This window comes from Epinephelus moara, chromosome 24 (genome assembly GCF_006386435.1).
Source record: "Epinephelus moara isolate mb chromosome 24, YSFRI_EMoa_1.0, whole genome shotgun sequence".
NCBI classification, from domain to species: domain Eukaryota; kingdom Metazoa; phylum Chordata; class Actinopteri; order Perciformes; family Serranidae; genus Epinephelus; species Epinephelus moara.
The window spans coordinates 17,613,381-17,622,998 of record NC_065529.1 but is presented as its reverse complement, the minus strand read 5'-3'; the positions used below and the strand labels follow the sequence as shown (position 1 = coordinate 17,622,998).

Sequence of the window (9,618 nt, the reverse complement as noted above, 5' to 3'; positions counted from 1 at the left end):
CTCTCATTTTATAGATTTTGAGTTTTTCTGTATTTGTTGCCCTTCTGTTCTTCAGTCCCCTCATTATGGCTGTTATGTCTTATGGGAATGACAAAGTTATCTGTCCATTTTTGTCTAAAATAAACCCTGTTGCTGCATCAGGAATTATAGAATGAGTCACTTCCTCTGCAGAAGATAACTGAATGTCCCTGGATAAGTGCTTTCTCACAGATGTGCACAAATGCAGATGAAAAACACTTGTGTTGAAAGAGGTTAAAGAAGTGCTGCATGGTCGAGCAAGGTAGCAACACATTAATTTATTCATGTAAAAAAGATTTTCACACTGAATGCTTATTCCTCATATAAATTATTTTCCCTTTCACAACCTGTTTGAATTGACTGTCTCTCTATCTCCATACAGTGCACGTTCCTTGTTCTCACTTTTTCTTCTTCTTCTTTGATTCTTTTTCCTTCACAGGCTGTTTTGTCTCCCTCCAAGGCAGAAAGTTGTAGGAAACCAGAGCTGTGAGGAGGTATGTAGCCATGCCAGTGTATCCTCCCAGCACCAGACACAGCGGCTGTGCCAACACAAACAGACAGAACACGTTCATCGACGCCCGGTCATCCAGCTCCACCCGATCGTCCTGTGTGGCTTTCATCACTCCGAAAAAATATATCAGTGCCACTGCTGGGTAGAAGGCCAGTTCCACCATGATGCTGAAGACAGGATGCTCCCACGCACCAGAAAACCTTTGGGTTTAACATGTGCACATGTGTTGGAAAGTAGTTTGTAAACTCCACTGAAGTATTAAGAGAGTATTTTCAGAGACACACTCACCCAGATCAGATTTACACTCCGGCGCTGACAGAAACCACTCTTAAGTGTGAAGGTGGATCAGACAGGAAAACAAACGTGGACCTTTGATCTGTCGTCCTGTCAAACATTATCCACCTTCTGTGCTCCTTATCAGGACACTTGGCAGTTGTTACCTTCAAACACAATCTCTTATTTCTAAATAAAGCACTCCTTAACAAAAAAAACAAAACAAAAACAACTATTTAAATACTATCAAAACCAATTATACTGTCCTTTCATGTGCATCATGTAGAGGCCACAGACTGTATTCCTCAATGAAACTGCTCTCATAATATGTCTAAGTGACCTTGTGTGAACTGAATAACATGTCGTAAATTTATTATGCTGTAAAAACCTGAACTACGCATTTACATAGCCTTTCTTGCAAAGATTGTGGTTATTATTTTGCAACCTTTTTTCTTATATGAAATAAGTGCCTTCAAAGACATTACAGGGGAAAAACTTTTCTCAACTCCCTTGTCACATTACAGACAGCAGCAACAGTGGCAGGATTAAAGGTTGCTGTCTTAATTGGACCAGGACAGTATATCCAGTGACATGTACACTGGTACGTCCAGGAAGACCTGAGCTGCAAAAACACAAATGAAACTCAATAAAATCACCAATAACTTAAGAACTTCACTTCAATAACTGAATATTAGGGATGTAATTCACAAGATAATATATCAGCTCTTTGGACAACGATACATTTGCCACAATATAAATTCAGTTTCATTTAATTCAGGGGTCTGCAACCAGTATGAGACAATCTCAGTAAATATTGTAACTGTCTAGATAAATGTATCATTACACATCTACTGAATAACTTCTTTGTTTTGCACATACTGTACATCATGTGTCATGTCTACGGCACCAACATTAAGTAATTGATTTATGTATTTTTAGGGGGCTAACCCTCCTAAATATAACACTCTGTTTGATGAATCTCGTTCAACATTTTGGGAACTACACATTTGCCTCCTTGCAGAGAGTCAGATGAAGACATCCACACAAATCTCATGTTTGTACAACAAATGTGAAGCTATAGAGCCAGGAGATAGTTAGCTTAGCTTAGCATAAATACTGCAAACAGAAGGAAACAGCTTGCCAGGCTTTGCTAAAATTTGCCTGCCAGTACCTCTAAAATGTATAAATATATATAATATGCATCCAGTTATGACATCTTGTGTCTGTATGACCCATTACATGCCAGAAGTATTTCTTAGTTGAGCCAGGAATTCACTGTGCCTGGCCTAAAACTTTGAACAGAGCAAGGTTAGTAGTTTGCCCCTGCTTCCAGTCTTCATGCTAAGCTAAGCTAACTGGCTGTAGTTTCATGTTCACAGACAAGAGCACGGTGTTGCTCTCCTTGTCTAACTGTTGGCAAGAAATCAGATTATTTCCCCAAATGTGTAACTATTCCTTTAAAGAGGGATAACGTAACTAAAGCACAACCCAGCATGCACTGGGTAAAAGGTAGCGTGCGCAATGGGCAAGTTTTCAGTCTGTCTTTTCAGCAGTATATTACAAATATAACTGTGTTAACTGTTGTTTTTGGAGACGTACAAACAGGATGTACACTTTAAGTCTAACAAAATATTTGCTAATTAAAATAAACAGTAAATTAGAAATATTTGCACTAATGTACTAATTATATTTTAGCAATACTCACAGTTTAATCTAATTACGGATACCACAGTCTCAGAGGGGCTGTAAGAGGCAAAAATAACTGAGTGGACGTTCTTTGCTGCTCAGTCTGGTATCATTTTCACTCCATTTTCAACATTTAAACTCAGCCACATCAAACACTTATTAGCAAGGAGCTAAACTGACTCAACAAATGCTTCATTGGTAAAAATAGAGAGCAGAGGCGCCCAGGCGGCATCCCTGGAGGACTAAGCAGTGAACTTTCCCCGCAGCAGAGAAACTACTGCACCATTCAAACTTTTGGATGAGGTGTTACTCATCTGATTGAGGGCAGCAGCAAGTGTTAAATCAAGGAGTTCATAATTAGTTTGAGCACCCGTCTATCGACTGCAGACCTGCTTGGTAAAAGTGTGGCTATATTTATTATTATTGTTTTGGAGCTGTAATCCAAAATTCAGCTCTTTGAATCCCCACTGCTGCAGCCTGAGGGAGCGCTGGGCCATTAGCCAGTCAATCAGCCACCTAGGCTGCTGTAGCCTTCCATAAATACCGTATGCGGGCGCGTGTGTCGTTCCATGGGTCCATCTGTCTGTTTGTTTGTCGATCTCAGAGCAATCATTCATAAAAGGCCTCTCTGTGATGTTTGCCACTTCATGGGGTTTGATTCAGGATTAAACCACCAGGCCACAGAGCAGGATTACACTCTGGGAGGGAACATGTGGCCCTTTTGAACCAGGGTTTATCCAAACCCCTGCATCTCTACAGGGAACAAGTGTGGTACCCACTTGCTTCTACAGCATGTAGAGAGGAAGACAAAGCCTCAGCGGTCACATTAAATCCAGCTCAATTATAAATCATCAGTTGGCTGGTGTTCGCTTAAGATGCACCAAATGGGTGTTACTGAAATAATTAACTTCTACATGAGGAAGTCTGCACCGTTATGAGCACACTAACATCACTCAGTCATTTTGAAATATAAATCTTTCAGAACACCATCTACTTTTTCATAGGCTGTTTTGTACTCCAAAAGATTTACTGTATTAGCTGAAGTGAAGTGTTAGATTTGGATATGGTTACTGGTAAAAGTCTTGTATGCACCAGAAGTGACTGGGCTTAATGAAAAGGCTTCCAACACATTCTAATTTCTTTAGCCTTTGCACGTCATAATATTTTAAGCCTTTTTTTTTCTTTTCAGTTTTTTGTTCTCTTTTCTTCAACCTGCTTTCTTCAGTCGGCAAATTCTTACATCTCACAGACAGACCTCTGACAACACCAGCTGAATATCTGACATAAGGTTGAAGCATAAAGCAGTCAGAGCTTTTCAAGTCGAGAAAAAGGTAGTTGAATCCTTTGTTTTAAATGCAACAATACAGTTCCTCTAATCTCTATAAACACATATATGGGTGACATAGAAAAAAACAATTCACAATATTTTTTACAAAATCTTTTGATATAAATATTGTAATGATGTTGCAGAGCTGACTATTGGTGCTTTCACTAAATATTTACACAGTGATATTTTTGATGAATAATCATCAGTAATGTGGATATGACTCAGTGGGTAAAGGCAAATAATAGAAAAACAACAACAACAACAACAACAACAGTCTGATAACTTCAGACATCACTTCAGACATCACTTCACTGCAATACAGCCTTTAAAACTAGGTGAAGGCAACACTTGTGACATTACAATATTCTATCTAGTCCACATGTGGCTCTTTAGCCCCTCTCCAGTTGCTCTCTGTGGCCTTGACAGAAATTATATAGAAATTAAAATTTTCATTTATTATTGTAGGCCTAAAGTGTTTCTTACATTCTTCAACTGTAAAAATGTGTAGCCTATATACCGATTTAAAAAAAACAAACATTTTCTCAACTAAAATGTGCATCATATGTCTGTGGCCTGGTGCCATTTGCTCTAAAAACATCACTAGTGATGGCTACAGTAGTCTTGAGTCTCCCTAGCTGGGCGAGCTGTGGATTCCAAATCCAAAATGGGAAAGGTCTCAGGGGAAAATAATAATAGAATTAATAAATGGTAAATGGACTGCACATGTATGACACCTTTCTAGTTCTAGCTTTTTACACTACTGAGTCACATTCACCCATTCACACACACATTCACACACTAGTGGCCAAGGCTACCATACAAAGTACCTCCTGCTACTCAGTAACCATTCACACACTCTCACACACTGATGGAACAGCCATCAGAAGCAATTTGGGGTTCAGTAACTTGCTGCCGATCTTTCGATTGGTGGACAACCTGCTCTGCCTCTGAGCCACAGCCATGTAGTGTGTGGAAAATTTTTTGTTGGCTTTTATGTGCAACGCTGCAACGTTTAAATACCAAATAACCAAAATTAGCCCACTGCAGAGCAGCCATCTTGTGCTAAAACATATTAAGGAATGCTCATTTACATCTGTTAGTTAAGCTGAATTCGACTGAAAAGGCTGTGTTACCTTTTACTATGAGGCAGGGTTATTTGGCCAGAAAATGGCTGTTTTGATCGTAAAGGTTGCTGACCCCTGATCTAGTCTTATATCCATCCATCCATTTTCAAACCGCTTCATCCTCTTGAGGGTTGCGGGGGGGTGGAGCCTATCCCAGCTGACATTGGGTGAGAGGCGGGGTACACCCTGGATAGGTCGCCAGACTATCGCAGGGCTCACACATAGAGACAGACAATCATTCATACTCACATTCACACCTACGGACAATTTAGAGTCACCAATTGACCCTTCGCTAAGCCTCTCCCTTAATCAGTCACTGTCCAATCCTACGTTAGCAACCGTGTGTAGCAACCGAGAGGTCCGTCAAGCTTTCAGCAGACGCTAATATGCCAAAGCGGTGTGCATACGGTAACGTTACCTTCAAGTCCGACACCTGATACCCAAAAAGTGTTGAAGGTGGTGCTGAATTTTTCCTCTTCCCCAAGCCCAAGACCCAAGGAAGATATGGCTAAAACAGTGTGGAAGACCACACGAACAGCTGAATCCAGCAAAGATCAATAAAAACACCTACGTTTGTTCCAAGTTAAGATGCTAACTAACGTTAGCTAACGCTAGCTTTGTGTGCTAGCTGCTCTCCCTTTGTCTGCCCCAAGGAGGGAACATAACTCAACATTAACTTACATTTAAACCATATATTGACTTACCCTGCTGTACAAGAACATTCTTTGTCCTTCACGTGAAGTGTCAAGACGTGGGGTGCCTGACGCTTGTATTGCGACTGGTGAGCTTTTCCCTCTATTTTAATGTTCTCGTGATTTATACTCCACCAGCAGATGATATTGTGAATGTAGCTCTCACATGCATATTGAAGACCTTTCTGTCGGCTTCTCTGTGATATCTCCGAACAGTTTTTCCAGAAATTTGATGTTATTTCCTTTGGAATATCTCTCACTGATATCGCTGAAAACTCCATATTTCTTGTGCTAGGAGCGAAAGCTTGACGGACGTGGCAACAGTAACTAAGGGGGGCGGGGCTTAGCGAAGGGTCATTAACCTGCATGTCTTTGGACTGTGGGAGGAAGCCGGAGTACCTGGAGAAAACCCACGCTGACATGGGGAGAACATGCAAACTCCGCATAGAAGGGCTCCCACACCCGGGATCGAACGAAGAACCCTCTTGCTGTGAGGCGACAGTGCTAACCACTAGACCACCGTGCTGCCCCAGTCTTATATCATGATATCAATATAATACTGATATATTGCCCAGCCCTAACATGAATGCAGGATCTGTAGGCAACAGGACAAGAATGTGGTATCTGAAGTGCTCTGGTTTCCGTTGGTAGTCTGAGTGGTATTAACCAATCCTGTCTGAGCGGGCTTGAGTTGCATGCAGGTACAAAGTCCATCTGGAGAGCAAAAGAGGTGGAACACATTAGCTAAAATCTAATCTAAAGAGTAAAGGATTTTATTACCTTTTTTTCAAAGTTATCTGCAATCAAATGCAGACTTGTGTTTATAAATCATCATCAGACTAAGAGCCAATGGGTTCCAAGATTGCTAATCTGACTGTAAACAATGACTGGTGCACGTCAGCGGAAATCTTGACCTGGATATCCATTGTCCCAATATCTGGGTCCCCAGAGGCTATATTGTCATCAGATCGATAGCCAGTGGTTTCCAAGATTGCAGTTCTTCAGACTGCAGCACTGTTATGGACTAGTGTTAAAGGGGCAACAGGTAGGATTCGTTTTATTTTTTTTCAGCTTGGCGCCACCTAGCGTCAGTGGTGTTGCGTCGCACTGTTGCAACGACCAAATTGACTGTGGGGATCAGAGATAATCAATAATATGACTCTATTAGACTCTCTATTATTAAATAAAATGTAGGCTGTAAAGCCACCAGTATACCTCTATGTATATGTAAAATGAGAAGGTGTGTTGACACTCTACTAAATAAATGAGTAAAGAGACCGAGCAACAATTATCAGATTTATCTGAAGAAAAAACAAATAGTAATGCAGATAAATTAAATTAAATACCAGAATGCACAGTACCAGTACAAACAACTCACAGTAAATTATACCAATAGGCCTATGTACAGTTTCAGTACAAACAACAGTAGACACAGTGGAATCATACCAATATGTAAGGGATAATGTAGAGTGAGCCGGTGACTGTTGAAAAATAACTCCCTTCAGGGGAATGGAACCCCGCATGTAAACAGTCCCGATTCTAGAATAAACGGTACCGTATGGAAATGATGCAGCCGGTTGGAGCTCAAATTGAATGGGAAACAAAGTTCAGTGTTCACTTAGCTGGGCGATGTCTGTCGATAGCTGCCTCCATGAGAAGAGAACAGAAGGGAGGGAGGGGGGTATCACTGTCCGAGGGTTGCCGTAGAATGGCAACGAGGATGTCAGCCGACCAACACTCGCTACCCGGTCCCTGGTTGTGGCAATTTGCGATGCTGGCCAGCTAGGAATTAACTAGCAGCCAGTACAGTAAAGTCCTCTCTCGTCTAGCTAACATTTAGCCGTGTTACTTACTGATCCATTAGCTCCACAGCTAGGTTCTGAAGCCTCTTTGGTCACAGAGCTCTCTCCATCTCTTGAAGGCCTGACTGAGGTTTACTCTTGTTTTTCCTCTTCTTTTATCAGATTTTTTCCGCGAAATTTCACCCCCGGTGGCAGAAGCTTATTACAAAGATTGCAAAGCCACTAAGTAACTTATGTAAATGCTGATAGTCTGATTTTACTGTGGCCACTACCCTGTGCAACCCACATTATTTTCATAATGATATATTTAGGAAAAGATGCTATCTGGTGTAACATTTTTCTTCCTCCATTGTCAGTGTTCATTATGAGAAAAGCCTTTGCTCTCTGATTGTGAGGTAACAACTCCAAAACCTGAAGTTTACTGTAATATTTTAGATGAAGTCTTTGCAGTGTTGTTAGTGAAACACCTCAGCATGAAATCACATCATCTTCATTTGGCCAGTTACACATAAGAATAAAAACTATTTTTCACCAAATAACAAAATAGGCTCCAGGAATGAAAAAGTCTTGTGCTGTGGGAGATTTTTCCTTAAGAAATGAAATACAACACAATTTCCTACACAGCAGAAGGCATACTGTCTATCAAGAGAAAACTGCACTACCATCGACCGCTGACTCCTTTCATTACCTCCTCCAGCAGCCACAATATAAAGTTTGACAAAGACATATTGTAGTTAGCTGGTGTCAAATCTGAAGCAGAAGACTGCGTTTTAAAAGTGTGCGTCAGAGGCTGGCTGAAAATACCAGCACATTCCCTGATTAACCACTATTTGCTGACCACTTCCTGTGTTTAAGAAAAGGCCTTTGACACCCAACACGTGTTAATTAATGAACACTTCTTTTTGAAATAATGTTAAAACAATTGAGGAATGAGATAAACACAGTAAACAACTGTATTTATTTTCCAGGTTGTGGGGGGGATCACATATTTTATTGTAAGACGCTTCACTTGCTTGACAGGACATTTGTCTGTTTTTGCATAATTGCTTCCAGAAAGGCGATATTTTTGGACAGCATGACGCAAGTAAGCATAAACACAGTAATTAGTGCTTAGAAACCAGCAGGAAGCCCAGAGAACAGGACGGAGAAGGAGGAAAAGGGACATTTGAATCCCCTATGGTGTTATTAATGTGACCGGCTGTACAAAGCATTGACCACCTCCTGGTCCTTTACAATTGGATGGCAATGGCATTTAAAGGAGATATCCAGTGTTTTGTAAGTCTTGCTATTGATCACCCAACAAGCTGACTCCATAAGACATTTAAGAATAGGCATGACGGGGTTTTTGTTTCTTAGGAACTGGCAGCAGCAACTCTTCCAACTCCTTTTGGTGCTGTTATTTGTTCTTAGTAATACTGCCACAGATAAATATAGAATAGTCAGCTGGCAGTTTTTGGAGGAAAAATACGCTTGATGTGTTAATTATTTTGGATTGCCAACTGTTGATTGGAGCACTGCTTGTTACAGAGCTGATCTGATTATAGGAGTGCTCAAAACTAATGGTACATTGACTGTGATAGTAAGAACTGTTAAATGTTGCTTTGATTGATGACTGTAACTGATTGTGCACAAGTGACATGAAGAATGTGCTGCATGAAGAGTAAGGCTTGACTATTTGGATATTTGTTCATTAGGTAGCTACTGTATTTGTTTTTCAATTTTGGGATTATCTTAATTAAAAAAAAAAACAAAAAAAAAAAACATTAAAGAAACTAGTCCATACCCATTGAGTGCACAGTTGCCCACGTACAGATACACATGGTGTGTGTTTGGGATACAGGTCATAGGAAATTGCAGATTAAATAGTCAACTGAACCCATTAAGAAGAGCAATGTATTCAGACAGAGTTTTTGTGAATTTGACAGTACGATTTTCATTTATTGAAAGTACAGTAGTACCACTGCCAATAGTGGGATAGTTAGTGGGCTAAAACTGTACATTAGTAGTTGAGGTAGCACGTTGAAAGGCAGATAGTTAAAGTCATTGCCTTATAGAAGCTCATTTTTAGTAAGTTTTCCAACTTTTGCCAAGAGGGAACTTTAGATATTGGTCCCTAGATTATGTTCACTGAGTTTCATGCAGATCGGTCAAACTTCCTAGGAAGAGATCGATTTGAAGTGTTTTT

The 9,618-nt window shown here is 40.4% G+C and overlaps 1 long non-coding RNA gene across 1 annotated transcript; it reads right to left on the bottom strand.

The window, feature by feature from the left end:
* Window positions 1-281: 281 nt before the first annotated feature.
* Window positions 282-925, bottom strand: LOC126385564 (uncharacterized). The gene is made up of 2 exons (XR_007569423.1): window positions 818-925; window positions 282-729 (listed from the first exon to the last, which is right to left on the bottom strand). It is a non-coding gene; the product is annotated as an uncharacterized LOC126385564 (long non-coding RNA).
* Between the last annotated feature and the right edge of the window lie 8,693 nt (window positions 926-9,618).